At 33.3% G+C, this 18,866-nt stretch overlaps 1 long non-coding RNA gene across 1 annotated transcript; it reads left to right on the top strand.

Annotated features, from left to right (window-relative positions):
• Positions 1-11,949: 11,949 nt before the first annotated feature.
• Positions 11,950-17,766, top strand: LOC148625203 (uncharacterized). Its single transcript, XR_015920191.1, has 3 exons — positions 11,950-12,148; positions 12,670-12,806; positions 17,436-17,766. It is a non-coding gene; the product is annotated as an uncharacterized LOC148625203 (long non-coding RNA).
• Positions 17,767-18,866: the final 1,100 nt, after the last annotated feature.

Below are 18,866 nucleotides of genomic sequence, written 5' to 3'. Positions count from 1 at the left end.
ATTACATGTTTCATGTTATAAAATACATTTCAAAAATCATAAACACATGTCTGGACACAGGCAGCCTCTTGATTGTCAAGTAGCATCTGTTTTTTAATTTGGCTTAAATTTAACTGAACCAGTAGAAAAAAAAGACACTGCTTCATACACTATATTGATTAGCTGGATCATAAAAAAGTCATTGAACGAACATCATTCAAAGGTCATAAAGAAATTAAACACACACACACACACACACACACACACACACACACACACACACACACACACACACAAAATTATTAAAATAGAGCATTTATACGTTAACATTAATTCTGTTTGTTATAGAGAAACATACATATTTTAACACACATGAAATTCTAATTTTAAAAACCCATGAACAAACTGTTGACCCTGTATATAAATCAGTAGGGCTGGTTTACAACATATTCGTCCCTTCACAACAAAGCGAATAATAAATTGCATTTGTCAGCAGTAAGCTTCTTTTCACTTTTCCTTATTGTAAGCTTGTTAAACTCAGTTTAAAATCATTGTTTACCTTGTTCTATTTCAGTGCGTCTGCCAAATTAAAACAGGTGGACTGTAAATGATATAGAAAATAATAGAATATGTTACAACAGCATGCACTGTGAATACAGTTATAAAGTATGATCTATTCCATGGGAAGTAAATGTTAATGCATAATGTCACCTTCAAGTTGAGAACTAAATAAAATATTAACAAGTTAATGGTTAATAATAAAACAAAATTATTATTAATCATAAATAAAACTAAAATTCCTCCAAATAAAAACCTAAGAATACAATCGTCTTGATAAAGGTTGTATTGTCACATTCAGTAATCGACTAAAGAAGGAAGAATTATGAACAATGAACAATATGTAAAGAGGGACAAATGACAAAGTTTATCACGATCATTTAATCATTATCACGACCTTTTAATCACTTGGAATGCCCGTACCAAATTCTTGCCCTGAAATTGTCATTTGTTATACGGACTTTCCTTTTAGAATATTACTTTTGACTACTGCCTAGATTTTATTAGTTCGGTAATTTTGTTATTTCCCTTCAATAACTGTTTGATTAAAAACGATTTAATTGAAGTAACTTGTTTGAAGCAAAGCAATCTTTTGGATTCAGTTGTACAGACTTAGTTAAGGTCCACTATTCTCACAGTTAATTGCCAATTAATGAAAACAACAATTTTAATACGTTTGCAAACTTATTCCTTATTCATAACAAAGTGTGTTGTGACCTTCCCAGAAATGTCAAATTATTCTATTCACAGAAATCGTGAGGTTACCCTTAAACGTTAAAAAATGTACGTATGTTTGTTTTAATCATTGTTTAACCTATACAATTCAGTGGAGAAAATTGCTCTTCGTGTTCTAAAGAGAGAGAGAAATATCACCTTCGTTTACATATAATATGAAGCTTGAATCCATGTCACAACGAGACGCGTATTGTTGAGTGGTCATATGGGAAAATACAATTCATCCATTTTGAAAAATGTAAAACTTTTGCAAGATTTTAGTACGTTTTTTAACGTGAATTAACTTTTTATAAACGGAGAAAATTGTTGAAAATAAATGTCTTCCTGATTGGTATTCATGAGCACTATTGTCGAGCTACTCAAAATACATCGCATGATAATCGCAAAATAACCTTACGGTTTTTTTTAATATATTAAATATTATTGAAGTACCTCGTTATTTAGGTCACTCGACCGGAATGGCTTCTTGAGCTATTGCCGTCACTTGTCATCCGTTGTCGTCCGTCGTAGTCGTTGTTAGCAATTTTTCAAATCTTTCCCTATGACACTAGAACAACCAATAAGACCCAAATGAATGGTATGAATGTTTTGTTTTTAGGATTAGAACTGATGTAGATATTTTTTCACTCGTTGTCAAATAACACCACTGTTACTAAAATAGATTAGGGGCCGACACTTATTTTTCGCCAGATTTCATAATTTGTAACAGAAAGAAAAGAAAGTAACACTATATTTGCTCTTCAATTCGGCTGATGTTGTAAGAGTTATTGTTGTTGTTCCCTTTGTGATATTAATTCAATGCGGATCCTGAAAAAATCTGGAAACCCTCAATAGATCATTAAAGAAAATAAAAGCATCAAGATATATAATATTTTATCCCTCTACCCTACTTTTGTTCACCGTGTCATGGGTTTTTTTCTTCTTTCGTATACACCGGACTTGACATTTTATGACCAACTCGGCGGTTTTATCTAGAAAAGCTGAGACTGCTTACCCTACTGGTGTACGTAGTCCATGCTCCTAGATTTTAGTGGAGTCCGGGTTGCTCATTTATTTTTGTTTTTTAGTACGTGTTGTCTTCGGTTATTTCATGTTCTTTGTTGTGCCTGTTTTCCGACTAGTCTTATCCTTGGAATAAATTCTTTAGATTTCGGCTCGAACATTGGTTTCCTTGATTACTCATTCATTTATGAGCACTGTCAAAATAATTTACAGGAACCTACAACCTACTGAAGCATTATCAACAAAAGAATGATGTTGATCCTCTTTATTGTGTAGACTACTTATTGTACCAACTTTGTCCTATGACATTATTATGTTGCTTGAGTGTACATGTATTGTAATATACCAAAAACAATTTTCAGAAATGAAAGTTGTAGGTTTAGCGCACAATTAACACTAGTTTATCCATCTGATGACTATACCAAATCAGGACCATTGCGATTGTTTAAACTTTTTAAGGTTTAAATTGTATTGCCCAATTCTTTTTGTTCCAATATAATGTTAAACCCATCATGATGTCAGGAAAAGCAATAAGTTTCTTGTATTAAAGGTGGACTCATAATATATGTCCAAATTCCGTAACGCCTTTCATGGACACTTTTTGGGTTTATTTTTTGAAATCAGTGCATACATACCTTGTGTCAAATGTGACTGTGCGACATCTTCATTTACAATGAAATGCAAGGTAGGAAACACAGCAAATACAAAAGTATCATTGTCCCATAGTATCCTGTGGTCACTGCCTCTTAAATACGAACAATTTTCGAAAAACTCTCTCAACTAACGGACTTAGTACCTATCACTGTAAGCACGAAACTGCTTCCATTAGACTACCATTTACAATAAAAAATGCTAAACATTACATTTTTTTTTAATCGGTTAATACAGAGGTAAATACTTTTTGTTATCAAAAATGAAATCAAATAATGGGTTTCTTTAGTGACCCTTTTTTCTAAGCTTCATTATACAAATCATCAATGCTTAATTGTCTAAAACTGATTTATAAACTAAAATTTACCATTTTAAAAACTATATAGGTAATACATTTTCAATGGAGTAATTTGGCTTTAACCATTTGATCACAAGTGCAGCTGATTATATTCATTAAACCCGAAAGAATAACTGTATTCCACACAGATACTTTATTGCCTGTAATGTGACTTTTTCGGCTGAACGATACTGTCTTGCCTGTACTGGGACAATGTAACAGGCGTTACATATTGTGCTTTCATTTCACATCAGAGAAGAATAGGTTTTTCATTCGCCAAAACATCGTATTGTATTCAGTAATCGTTTATATAAAGCGGGATTTACCACACAGTATTAATGCACGCTTCATTTTCTCAAAGAATATAAACACAGTATTGCTAATGCAAAGTGTATTATTGGTACTAATAAATTGACTGCCATTGACTCGCCTCTAGTCATTATCAAAGTGTCTGCCGTTGATTCATCGTTATAATGCGTTTAACATAGGCAACTATTGTATGATAATTACTTTAATCCCATATAATGCGTGCCTAAGTCCCCTAAAGATAGACCGTGCATGTTAACATCTTGGCCAAGGTTTCCAGTTGAATGAATAATTCAAAGCCACTGTGTCGATGCTACTGTTTGTGGGCCAAAGGTCTCCCTCTCCCGAGGGTATTCACCAACCCAATTGTCAGACTTGCATTGGAGTTCCAATGGCAAAAGTTTTATGTTCAATCATAATGAATATATTTGAAAAGAGAGGTAATAATTTTGATAAAATTGTCATTTTACATCGGTCATATAATTCCAAGGAAATTATTCGTATGACATAATTAGTCATCATTACACTGGATCTTATCATGTACTGTTCAACAATAGAACAATTCATAAAACATTCAAGAGAATCCTGTTCACGAAATTATGTTCGCTGCAAACACAGTGTGCAATGTGTAAAGTTATAATTGTAGCAACAAAATAATAATAAATAAAAAAAAAATGTTTTATTCCATTTTAAGGAGAATGGATAATGACAATTTCATCTAAAGAACGACACATTAATGTATCACAAAAAAACAAAACAAAAAAACACGAAAAGCAATTTATCATGTAGTGGTTTTACTCCAGGATTTGGAAGATTTTGTCATTCGATAAATAATGGCTTTGAAGTATTGGTTGGTTATATTGTTCGTTTGTTGTGTAAAGGAACTATTTTCAATTAAAACAACACCAGGATGCTATTCCTGTAAACCAAGTAAGTAATCCAGGTAAGTTCTTGTATAACGTAAAATAACAAAAAAAAAAAAAAAAAAATAATAATAATAAAATAAAAAAAAATAAAAAAAAATAAAAAAAATAAGAAAACAAAAGAAAAAAAAAAAGAAATCGCAACATTAGAAAAATGTTTACGCTTTGATTCTCACAGACAAATAAAAGAGGAAGTGTATATTTTAAACGTCGAAACAAAGAAAAAAAGATGACAATTGAAATTAAAAAATATTGTTCCAGGCAGAGTATTTCAAGGATGTGAGATATTGGAAAAACAACATATCATGGTTCGTATGATGTCAAAAAGCTGACACTTAAATATTGTTATACTGCAAAGCACTGTTGTAAATTGCGCTAAATATTAACCTCACTTTTCACGGCGATGCCGCTTTACTTGTGACGTGATTTATATATGTAATGTAACGGGAAAATTAGAATCTTGCAATGAAAACGCTTCTTGTTACGCTCTGCTACAAGGTCACAAACGCTATGTCTTGACCACGACACATTGATGTCGTGACCAGGATAAACGAAGGATGGAAGTTCAACGACAGAAATCCATGAGAGCAGGGAACAGAGTAGTTACGACTAAAATACTGAAGTAACTGGATGATGCCATTGAAGAACCAACTGTTGATTCGAACACTATCAACAATTCAATAATGCAAACAGAAAGGTGAGAAATATGGACAAAACAATAGTACATTTAAAATAAATTGAAAGAGAACTTATTCCAATCAACGTGTTAGTTGCACCTACTGTAGCATCTCCATTGCAGAATTAAAAACCATTCAGTCAACACAGTAATTATCCGTTTTTACGAGGATTGCAATTAGCTCCCCAAGTCAAACACGAAGAACAATTTGAAATTTCCTTATTAATTAGTGGAGATTTTTACTTGGATGTAATACAGAACAAGATAGTTCGCGAAGAGGGACCTACAGCAGTTAGTTCAAAAAAGGATACCTACTTTCTGGACCCCTTCCACCAAAGAACAATGGCATATCTACATCAATGATGAATAAACGTGTATGTCACAAGCAAGAGGAATGTGATATCGATAAGTTGTGGAAAGTCGAATCGGAAAAGAAGCCAGAATGACATAACAGAATGGCTCAAGTCTGGACGATCTTGTTGAAAACTACGGAAAGTACGTCGCAAATTGCCAGATTCGCCAGAATTACCGACAAACCGCTAAAAGAAACACTGAAGCCATAATTCGTCGTTTACAGAAAGACCCAGAGATATTCCGCAAATACGGGGAAATTATTGCCGAATAAGCGAATCGAGGATTTATAGAAAAAGTGCCCATCGATAGCATTGCATGCAACAACAAGGTACACTACATTCCACATCACCCGGTACGTAAGGATTCCGCCACCACTCCGATACGTATTGTATATAACTGCAGTTGTCGAGATAGTAAAGAAAGCCCATGTTTGGATGATTGCCTTGCCTCATACCCACCTATGATGATAGATTTGACTGAAACTCTTGTACGGTTTAGGACACACAAGTATGCCGTGACGGCCGATATACAGAAAGCGTTTTTTTTTCAGATAGAACTAGACACAACTGAACGAGACGTTAAGATATTCTTCTGGCTTAAAGATACTACTGACCCAAGGAGGCCATTTATTATTTACCTTTTTAAGGTCGTACTTTTTGTGCTACATGCTCGCCCTTTATTTCAAGTACTGCACTAACAAAACATTTCCGAGACAACCCATCAAATACTTCAATAGACATATAGAAGACTTTGCTAGTGAACAACTTTCTGACCAGCTTTGCACGATCTGCCTTGTGATTTTACATTGAATCAAGAAATATACTGGCAGAGGTAGGATTCAATCTCCGATCTTGGGATTCTAAAAGCCAGCAAAGAACTACAAACCCGAGCCAAGAACGATAATACAGCAGAACTAGACGATAATTGAAAATATTAGGCATGAAATGGAATACTGAATCCGACACATTAGGGTATCCAAGAGTAAGAATGCTAGAAATGGACAAAGTGGTGACTAAACGAGAGGTTTTGAGTTTATCGTCGAGGATATTTTGATCCGTTAGGGCCAATAACACCCATGACAGTGGAAGCTTCTGTGCAGCAAGTATGTACTATAAAACTATAAAAATAGACTGGAATGAGTTCTACCAGAACCAGAAGATGTTAACAAAAAATGGCATGAAATTGTTATAGATATTGAGGACGCAACTCATTTGAATTTTTCACGAACTCTGTTGAAATCGAATAAGCTTGAAGATACATACCCATACATATTCACAAACGCCAGTCGTTCAGCTTACGGAGCATCACCTATTTAGTAGTCGGAAATTCGTCGCTGATCTTTATGGCTAAAAACAGTTGCGCCCGTTTCACTGCTACGTTTAGAACTAAATCGGCAGATTGTCTTACAGGTCGATTAAGCGCCAAACAACTAGAAAGAATAGTAACTTGACAATCGGATCGGTCTGGGTTTCAAATAAAGGTAACTGGCCTACTTGGAACCTAAAATTGCACGAATGCAATAAACTTACAACGATAAGTGAAGAGACAATAAATGTTGAAAGGTCGAAATTGAGTGGAATTTCGAATTGAACACGCCCATTCATCGGCACATCAAAGTTAAATTCGTTACAAAAGCTGAATAACCTGCTACGTTCTGCACTTTACCAAGAATTTGTGTGAATCCCGAAACGACAATATGGACCGCTATGCATACTAGAACGAAATAGCACATTAACTATGCTTGTGAAATCGGTACAAGAAGAAGTATTTCAAGGAGAGATCGCTAGTTTGAAATAATTAACCAAAGCAACTGCGCATAAAATTCAACTATACTTCACGAAAAATGGGTGTTACGATGCGCCGAAAGAATACATAACGCATATATTAAAGAGGATACATAACATCCATCCGTCATTATTATCGACAACTCACAACTTTACCACATGTTTTATAGCCAAAGCGCACAAAAGGACATACCATGATAAGAAAGGGGGGCTAACAGTACAATAGCTAACATTCAGCAACAGTATTGCATACTGCGAACAACAAGTCGTAAGGTCTCAACTCCGAAAATGTGTCGCTAGTGGAAGGATAAGCAGTAAACCGTATTGCACCCTCGATCCTCCCTCCACCATTACCCAGATAAAGAGTTAATTACGGATTTCCGTTCTCAGTCACAGGTGTAGATTTTACAGGTGCAATAATTACCATAGGCAAAATAATGAACTCACAAAATCGTATATATCTTTATTCACATGCGTCGTAACCAGAGAAGTTCTTACCGATCTAAGCGAAGAATCCTTTATATTAGCTTTCAGAAGATTTTGTGCGAGAAGATCTGTTCCTAGAATCAGGTTTTCGGACAATGCTGCTACTTTTAATGCTGTGGCCGAGCGCATTATTAGATCAAAAACAATCAGTAGAATTCAAGAAAAACTATATTATTCCTAACCGTGCACCGTGGTTTGGAGGCTTTTGGGAACGTTTATTTGGTCTAACAGAGAGGGCTATTAAATATACTATAGGAAAAGCTTGATTGGCAGGAATATGCTTGAAACTATTGTGACCATATCGATACAAGTTTGAGATATCGTCATCGTCCGTAATGATTCGAATCGTATAAAGTGGAAACTCGTCATAGTTCGAGACTTGTACGCGAAAGAGATAGATTACCGGTGCATCTGGTCCATGCTCCCAGTTTTTAGTGGAGTCCGAGTTGCTCATTTACTTTTGTTACTTTGTATGTATGATTTTAGTTACTTTATGTTCTTTGTTGTGTATGTCTGTTTTCCATGTCTGGTCTTTGTCCCTGGATAACATTCTTTTGATTACCGCTATAACCTTGGTTCCCTTGATTACTCTTAATCAAGTCCACCGTGATTAAAACAGAAAATGGAATACAAATCGCTCTATTATGAAAGTGCGAAACAACGAAAAATGAACCAAAATGAACCAAAGTGAACCACTGTTTGCCGGAGGAAGAAGATTCAACGACATGCAGTAGTGAAATAGTTTAAATTTATTCTTGAGAATAGCCGTTGGCTTTTGGCAAATAATGTATAATAACTTTTGACAGAATACTAATACAGTTATACTTATTTAACGAAAAGTCTATCAATATATGATATAAAAAACAACGTTTGAAATCGCAAAGACTAATAAAAACTAAAGAGGTTACTGACTTAGGCAGGTGCAAAAGATAGGGCAGTGTTGAGCTAGTTTGTTGCAACCCCGATCCTACCGCATAACAATTGTTTTCATAGTTTTATTTTAAACGAATCAACTTCTTAATAATGTTTGAAATTTTTTTTTTACATCAGATTTAGGCGTTTCCTGTTAAGTTGTTTTAGGAATAAGTATCTCTTGGAATTTTTCACCAAAGGTCATTTTTATTTAACCCAACTTTATAAATATTGATGTTTCATTTTATTCGCAAGCAAATGATCAAAACAATAAATTTGATAAGTTCTCATGGAATGTTCAGCTAATTTCATGGCATTATGTAATTGTAACGACATCGACGTTTTACCACGAGAGTTTAAATATAAGTTTTCGGTGATTTTAATTTAAGTTTAATCAATCAGTTACAGATGCGATCAGTTCTAACCTCTCAGGGGAACTGCTAGAAGAGCTGAAGTGTCATAGAACCGTAACAGAGCCAGCTCTTATGACAGTTCTACTAGCAGAACCGGTTCTACGAGAATAGTTCTACAATTACAGTCAGTTCTTTTGACAGTTCTGGCAGAACTGGCTCTACAACCCCGGTAGGTTGAAATGTCAGCCGAGGCCACCCATTGGTCTTGAGAGAACGACGAGGAAACCCTCATACCACAGGGCAGGCTGCAGCTGGGCCCAAAACATAATTATAAACATTATTGTAAACAGGTACAGTGAAAAAGTTGCCCCTATTTACTCAAGTAACATAAAAAATAAACTAAAGGTGAAAACGTAACAAGACATACAAAGCCCAGAAAAAATTCCTGACTTGGGACAGGAACTAAAAATGCGGCGGGGTTAAAATACATTGGCGTGATCACAACCTCCCTTTAATTCTGGCCACTGTGGAAAAAAGATTACACAATTAAACACAATTAAAAATCAGTTCAAAATGTCCCTTGTTGGAATGATTTCATGGTTATGATACTCACCATTGTCAAACATTGCATTGCTTATTAACAAATTTTTGTTACTTCTTGTGTCAGCTATAAATACACTGTAAAACAATATCAAAGTTGACAAAACTCAATCATTTTAGTGAACACCTGTATTCAGCAATAACCTACCTTAAGAAACTATGATTAATATAACCCTATGATGTGCATTCTATGTTAAAATAATTTATTCACAAAGACAATCTCTTTTTGCTCTTTTCTAAATAAAACACCATAGCAATTTACTGTTTCTTTAATGGGATACATATACAAAATACAGCTAGTTATAAGCATCTTGGAGTAACATTCTTTGGTAAATGGAATGCGTAAATTGATAACCTTATTTAAAGTGTAAAATCAAAATAATTGATTACCGCTAGAATCTTGGTTCCCTTGCTTAATCTTTCATAAGGAAAGTTAAAAGAAGTAGTGTCAAATAACAAGGATATGTGGTTCAAAGATTGGAATTATTGTTTCGAAAGTTCTACGGTCGTCATCATGAACTGGTGTGTTGAAATGGCCTATTTGTTCCTGGAATGACCATTGAACTACATTTTTCATATATTTGTTTTTCATTTTAACCGGACCTCCATCGGGAGTCAAGACGGGTGTACCCACAGGAGCTGTTATCCTTTTAGGGTCCCTTGAAGTCATCACTGTTCTTAACTAGATTACGCTGCTCGTTTCAGGTGTGTGTCTTTATTTTCAGTCTTGTTGTTAATACTAATTTGTTTATACGTTCTCAAACGTTAACCCTCTTTAATGTCTTGCATTTTCATTGACACTTCGGTATTTCGATATACCTTTCTTAAGAGTCTTTATACTTCCGTCTGAAATATTATCAACACCCTGTATGGACTTAATATTACTTAATATTGATATGAAATAAAGGTAAAGCAGCTTTTACTTATTGGGGTCGATGTTTGTTTTAAGTTTGAAAACCTATCTGAAATTAGATAAATGGGATTCGAAAGTAGATGATAGAAAATAAGTTAAACAGAACCTTTCGTGCATATTCGTGAGCAAGCTGAGAAGCACATCTTGTGTTGTAAATGCAATACGCTGGGTGAAGAAAAGCGTTAAGAGTGGAACGGTTTTCTTGTATTAATCCATGTAAAATATATTTTTATATGTATTGTTGTAAATAAAAACCTTTTTGCTCGTGTTGAACAAACTTGACACGGTGTCTTAATCGATGATGTTTTTTACTATTCCATATTTTCAAGTTGAGGTTATTGGCGTATTTGAAATGCTCTATTGCTGACGCTTTGATGTAGTGGCCGTTGTTTGCCATTAGATTCATCAATAAAAAAGAATTGGTATTGATAAATCATATTGATAAAGTGAATATGAAAAAACGAACAATATAAATGAGATTTTAGTTGAAAAGGGTAATAAACTCGGGTTGCTTTAATTACCTGATTTCAAAGCTGTAGATTAATTGCATACCTCAATAGTAAGCAACTTTCAGAACTAAATGCAAAAAAAAGTTGCAAGAAAAAGAAAACGGCATGAAACTCAACTTAAACTAACATTTACATAGACAGACAGCGGTGCACTGACTTGATATGAGTTGACAGACGCAAGAAATGTGTGCTTGCACCGGGTTCTAGTCGACAACATAAACGGTTTGGATATTTATACTGCAAAAAGAAAAAAAAAAAACAAATAAGAACACTTTAAAAATAACATTAAAATCTTGGTAGAAACAATATGTTTTAAATTTATGCGTGAGTAACAGCCTGGCATCTTCAATGCCATGACATCTCAACGACTTTATGTTTAGTTAGTGACAGCACATCATTTGTATATACACGGTCAATGCATTTTAAGTCTACAAAAACTACTTCTGCATTTTTGTAGGAGATTGTAATGATTAAATGGAAAGTCATTGCGTACATACTTTCAATTACGATTATTACTGTGTCATTGAGTCGAGAATTTGACATCTCAGTAACTTAAATAGATGTAATGGAGGATTGTTCGATGAAAGAAGTTAAGCTGAAAATTAAATGAATTTGGGTAACCCTTCAGGTAAACAATCCATTAAATAATGGGAATTCATTTTTTTTTTATCTTCTGATTCAGCTATACAGTCATAAGGTTGCTTATTTCTACTAGCTAATTATGAATAAATAATACCAAACAAGCCACAATACTATAGGGTTTTGCATACTAATTCCATACTTATAACATAGTGTGTTGTCATTTATCTTGACAAATACTATTAAAATGTAATGTTTAGCATAATCTAGACATAAATTGCAGAGAATTCAACTTGCTCTAACAGTTGTGCAAGAAGAGGAAAGATAGCAAGTCCGTAAGTTGACAGAATTTCATAAGAAATTGGTCGTTTTCGGAATAGAGTGATCTGCGGAAACAATGAGGAAATCTGTTTTTTTCTTGCTGGTTGTCCTTACCATTTCGTTTTTCCCTGCTACTGATCAATTTATTTGTGGACCTTGTAAAGATATAAGTATGTATAAATTTATTAAAATATGTAAGCTACAATTTTATTCAACATTATTTTGAATGTTGCTCATATATGATTTAAACGATAATCTCAGGTCAGCAAAGCCGATTAATGACATTTTCATGTAATGATGTATTGAATGTATTTATATCGAACAAAGACGAACCAACACCTATATCACACTTCATTGGAATCTTATACGTTCGATTAGAGTTTGAATTACATGTGTATGATTACAGAGCATTTAAACTTGTAAAGTAATCAAGGGAACCAAGATTCCAGCGGAAATCGAAAGAATGTAATCAAGGGACAAAGACCAGACATCGAAAACAGACAAACACAACAAAGAACATAAAAAGCTAAAACAATACATGCAAAGAAACAGAAGTAAATTTAATCTTGAAGTTTTTAATAATCATTTAATCTAAGCGGACATATTTCTTATAAAAGATTATTTAAAGAATAATATTGTTTAAATCTTTAACAGCATTATCAAACAAGATGTTTTTTTCGTCTATTTCCAGAAGAGATTTTAGAAAAGTGTAAGAGCCTGAAACCAAATCCGAACCCCTACGTGACTTGGTTAATACAATACCTCATGCAAAAAATACGAAAAATAGAGATGCGTTTAGAAAAGGACGACGACAAGTAACAACTAAATGTGAGCTCAAGATTAGTTTGTATACCTTTTTGTATTGTTATGCTGTAATAGAAAAAAAAAGAAACCTTGATCATATGATATAATTCATACGTTGTTGTCAGATTAATAGATAATTGTATATTAACCTTTTTTCAACTTAAACCCCTGGATACTCACACTTACACTAACGAAATAGATAGTAAAAAAATATACATATAATAGATTATTAACTTAGATAAAACAGCTATCCAAACATAAAATAGCTTGGCTTAAAAAGGGATAGTAGCTCCCATAGTGATAGAAAATACATATTTCAGTCCAACAAAAAGTCATTCATACGATGTTATCTGAATAATAGACTGTACCAAACTATGTATACTTCAAATCTATTTAGCATATACCTCCTTGTGCATTATAATTGGTAGTTCACCTTTCACGACCTCAGCAATGACAGATTTTACAACAGTGTAAATTCCATGTAAATATCGTAAACAACACGTCTACCATCGCTTCGACAAGACAGAGTCGTTTAGAGGCTTAAAACGGCATTGTATTTTCAAAGCAACAATCTTTGAAAGAATACAGTTATCAGTTACCCGTAAAAACATTGAATCTTTAAATTGATAAATTGTCACGTTGTCGGTTGAATGCCGCCATTTGCTTTGTCAATTTCGTGTGCCAATTTCACTGAATGAAAACCTACAAGAAAAAAAAACTATTAATATATTTCAGATAGTTAGGGATTTGATTTATGAGGATCAACAATGTTTTTCCCCAGAATTTATGGATGTATAAAATCGGACTATTCACTCACAAACCTGGCATTAAAGTCCTTTGGATATATTTTTGTAAAAGTATCTTCGTATTTGTCTGAACTTCTTTGTGACTCCAACTTGACAAAGTGAGTTGGAAATCTTCGATATCACAGTTAAACATCAACTACATTTCAATCACTTGTGACGTAAGCCACTGTCACATGATCCGCTGGCGCTGCAGGACTTTATTACCTTTCAACTTGTGTCAATTCGTTGTGTTCTTTGGAGTTCATATTGAAAGTGCCTAAATTTTTGTAAGGCGTCTTGTTTTCCTCACCTTTAGTTTTTGTATGTTTCTGTTCGCTGAATCAGATTTAAAATATATGTCGTTCTTCATAAAGTTTTCTGGTACATTCTAATACAGTTTCTTAATATACCCTAATACAGTTCTTCATGTACACCTTGATACACGTTCAGCTTAGATGATAAAAGCAATTATCATATCAAATTCGTTGTTTTAAGCTTTGAAAGGGATTTTACGAAATCAATTTTTACCAAAATTATATAACAACAAGGTTTTTAAGTAAAATTAATTACAAGAGGATATTGCCTTCGTATTTTTTAAATTCATACGAATTAATTTTTAGCCAAGCTATTTTATCCATCCGCGCCATGAAAACTGATTTGTTCAATGTGTCATAGTTTTCCTTTCCTCTTTCGTCTACTCCGGACTTGACTTTTTATGAGCAACTCGGCGAGTGTTTCTAGAAAAGCAGAGGACGCTTACCCTACCGGTGCACCTGGTCCATGCTCCCAGTTTTTAGTGGAGTCCGAGTTACTCATCATTTGCTTTTGTTACTTTATATGTATGATTTTAGTTACTTTATGTTCTTTGTTGTGTATGGCGGTTTTCCATGTCTGGTCTTTGTCCCTGGATTACATTCTTTTGATTATCGCTATAACCTTGGTTCCCTTGATTACTCTCAGAGGACAAAGGGATAATCACAAATATTATTTTGTATGACGTTTTTTTTTATCAGAACATGTTTAAATTCGATAAAATCAAATTATAAAAAAAATAAATTTATTTTGTGTAACATTTAAAAGGATAATTATTACCATATCTAAGTAAGATTCCCCAAATCTTCTTCATTACAAGATGGAGAAATAGATTAAAAAAGTGGCAAAACACGGGTTTTAGGGAGAAAAAAAAGAAAATACCATGGAAAGTATAAACTATACTCTTGGTAGTCCCTTTCCTGTACTGTATGTATTTACAAAAAAACCAGAAATTTCTATTCATAAGATCTCCTGTAGAAACAAGTTTCATGTCTGAAGTCATAGGAATTCTTCACAATCTCGTGAAAAAGAAGAAACAAAGCTAGATCTTTTAATTTCACACATTGATATATTGACGACGTTCTTTACATTGATAATCATGAATTTAGAGAATAGGTTCCATTTATTTATCCTCCAGAAGTAAAAATTAAAAAAAAAAACACCACTGACAATGTTACCTCCGTGTATTCCTCGGAATACCTTGAGTACCAGTCGTACAAGAAAATGGGACAATTTACATTTAATACATCTGTCTATTCCTGTACAGGTTCATAGTGTTGTACAACTGAGATTGACTACTAAGAAATAATGTAAACATCATAACTCTGTGTTAAAAATACAAATAAACATTAAACACATTGTCACGAGGCAAAATACAAAACACCAAACAGAGTTATGACCCTTGAATTTCTCATAAAATGTCTTGAAATAAAGTTTTGGAAAACGGGTCAAAACACGAACATGAAACTTGAAATGGTGCTTAAAAGCCAATCAGAAATCCAAAATACCATTAACACTTGTTATAATTAAAAATAACAAAAAACTCAGATGCATGTCAACGCATATTGAAGATGACACACAAGGAATGACATAAAAAATTGCAAGAAAAATATGATGTCAAATTCATTAACTTTACCACAAAAAACCTAAGAATGTTAGCCTTAACCTCATGAGATAACGTGAAAATGCCATGGAATCATATTATATAAACATACCATATTTATTATGTTCCGGTAGTCTGATATTCTTTCAAATGATCCAAAAATATACACATTGTAGGTTTCTGTCACTTCTCAATATGAGAAATTCTAATGCTGGGGAATGAGATGACAAATACGATAACAAAAAGGGATGGTACTTTAGCCCCCCCCCCCCAAACCCCCCCCCCAAACCCAAACTATTGGCCCTTACACTCCGCAACATTCTTTCAGACCTTCATCTCGAATTTGTCGACAGTAGTCATCTCTGTAAATAGTATATATAGAAACGAGACTATTTCTCCCCCAATCGCATGGTATTTATATTTCTCGGTTAACGAATGCCAGAGCTAGTAGCCACTATTCTGACTTCTTAGTTTTCTGTTTCTGACAAACAGATTAAAGAAGATGGATTTTTTTAGTTTCAATTAATTTTCTGTACCGTTTACTTGTTTCTGATGACTTAAGCGTCTTCCCCAGATTTAAGAATTATATTAAAGATGAAGTCTTCTTTATTCGACTTGTATTTCAATTGTTTTTGATCACCTTTTTCTTGTTTATGGTTGATATCTTCTGTGTTGCTTTTACTAACGAATTTACCAATTTGACCAGTGGCAGCGTTATTTTGAAACGCTCACAGTGTTTACTGTAAAAAAAACTTAATCTTCAAGTTGCGTCTTGTTGAAGGAAGTACCCTTCTTGAGCACCTAAGTTCATCTTTGTTCTTTTTTTTTGTTGGTGTTTGTTTAGGTATGGGCGTGTGTTTTGTTCCTTATAATGTACGTTTTGTTCATCGTTTGTTTTTTTAGGTCTTCCAGGTATTGTAATAACAAAGAATTAAAGAATTTTCACTAGAATAACATCAACTTCTATCATAATAAGGGTAACAACATAATTGTCGAACGCTAATCCGATTCATAATCAAGTCAAGTCCAAAATAAATTTGGCAAAATAGCTACTACACCACCGGAGCAGCTGTTACCGCAATTGTTCTGACTTGGTAAAGACGAAATGGTGGCTTAAATCTATGATTTACAGCGCGTTAAACCTCCCTCTTCCATTGCGGCGTGACTGTATCAGTGGTGATTAAAAAGCATTTGCATGCTATTATCATAATCGGTAAATCAGCGGTCACATAAGCACAAAGAACATTTTCCAAAAGAAAAAAAAAGAAAAAACAATTATTACTCATTGTTTTGGAAGAAATTGGGTATTTTTTAACTAAGGAATGATATCTAAAAAAGAATTTTGTAAGATACCTTTTAAGAAAATTTATGATATTAAAATTAAAGTCGACTCTTTTACCATACATCGTAGTGCTGAGATGACCACTATATTCAAATTCGACTTGAATGTCCAAAAAAGATGCAGAACAGACTGTTTCTGTCGTCTCCTTTATCTCGAGCCCTGGTTGATATATTGACGGTAACCATTTACCAAAAGAAGGGTTGTTGATGGACAATACACCATCAATATATCTTTATGTAAAGTTAAGGGATTTAGCATCTTTTAATTTTTTATTCTTAACGAGGTTCTAAAGAAATTCAGTCTCGTATGAATGTAATAACAAATCGGCTAAGACATGAGCAAGTTGGTGACCATTGGAAAACCAACTTGTTGTTGAAAAATAGCTCTTTATGTCTGAATTTAATATTTTACTTAAGATTTTACCGCCAAAATATATCTTTTTTGTGTAAATGACATCGATATATATTTTTATTTTGAAATGTTTGTGGATTTGTATGGGTATGGAATATATCCATGTTTATTAAAATGATTTTAAATAGTACATAAATCATTAGCAAATATCATTCTACAACATATGTAGATTTAAAAAAAATGTCCTTATTTTTTTTCAGATACTGTTGATTGTTATTCATCAGGTGCAAAACATCCATAGATGGTTTATACTCAATGCAATCATATCCGGATATAGAAGACCACTTACAATTTAACCAATGCAGAGGTCGCTCGTCGATCTGAAACACACAATTATTTGAGCTTCTATGGAGAAACAAGGAAACCGCAATATGTTTTGTTAGAATTCGTAATATCTTGTAAATTATTTATATTGTCTAATTGCAAATATCTGATTTCAAGGGGGAATTATTCCCAATAAAAATCAATTTTGGAAGTTAATACTTTTTTTAAGAAATGGAAACAGATATATTGTTGCATGACTCGTTGGGAGACTAGAAAGTAGCAAAATAGTGATATGTAAAAGGGGAAATTTTGCTGAAAATACGTAAAATTCATTTACATGTAAAAGTATCATAATTCCATTCTGTCAATTTTGACCAATTGTGTAATGCGAGACATCGATGTTTATATATTAAAAGATATAGATATAAAAACGACGGAAATAAGTTTTTTGTTGAACAATTCTATCAGTCGCTAATTTAGGAAAAATATTGCTGGGGCTTAAATTAAGACAGTGCAGATAACTTAAATATACTGTAAGGAGGTAGACCTAGGGTAAGGGACAGAATTCTTAAAATCAGTGCTATGTTTTATCTTATTCAATTTCACCAAAGCCTATCAAGCTTTCATTTGATACAGAATGAAATCAATCCAAGTTACTTTGATGCTTACATGACATTGATATAAAATTCTGTATACAAACGTTCCAATAATTTTTAAGAGTTGTGCTCCTTACCCTAGGTCTACCTCCTTAATACCAATCACGCCCTTCTGTGGACTTGGACAAGGAATGAAATGTCGGATACTAAATATCCCGAGTATTTATAATACGATATATGGCTCGAATACATTATAGATTATGGAAAATAACAGAATTATAGCATAAATATACAATTGGAAATAGTAAAGGTTTTGCATTAAAATGAACTGCAAATAATAATGAAAGTATAGGGGAAAGCAATAATAATAACAATAAATATAATTATAACTAAAAAAAAATCAAAACAAATAAAATTAAAAGTTCAATTGAAACATTAAAAAAATGTTGTGCAGTAAATTGATTGAAGTCTAGTATTTTATTATTTAACCGTTAAATGAGTAATGATTATAATGATTACGATATTATTCAATGCGCCAAATCATGTAAAGAGATTTAGTTAATGAGTAATCAAGGGAACCAAGGTGATAGGGTAATCAAAAGAATGTAATCCAGGGACAAAGACCAGACATGGAAAACAGACACACACAACAAAGAACATAAAGTAAGTAAAATATATAAACATCGATGTCTCGTTTTAATATCATTTATAGTTGTTTCGGTTAAATACTTTATTTCAAAGATTTTCACATGACACCATGACAAGTCTTGC

Source organism: Perna viridis, chromosome 2, assembly GCF_037379345.1.
Source record: "Perna viridis isolate PV_CMFRI_1.1 ecotype Kerala chromosome 2, ASM3737934v1, whole genome shotgun sequence".
NCBI classification, from domain to species: Eukaryota; Metazoa; Mollusca; class Bivalvia; order Mytilida; family Mytilidae; genus Perna; species Perna viridis.
This window is presented reverse-complemented; position numbering and strand designations above follow the sequence as displayed.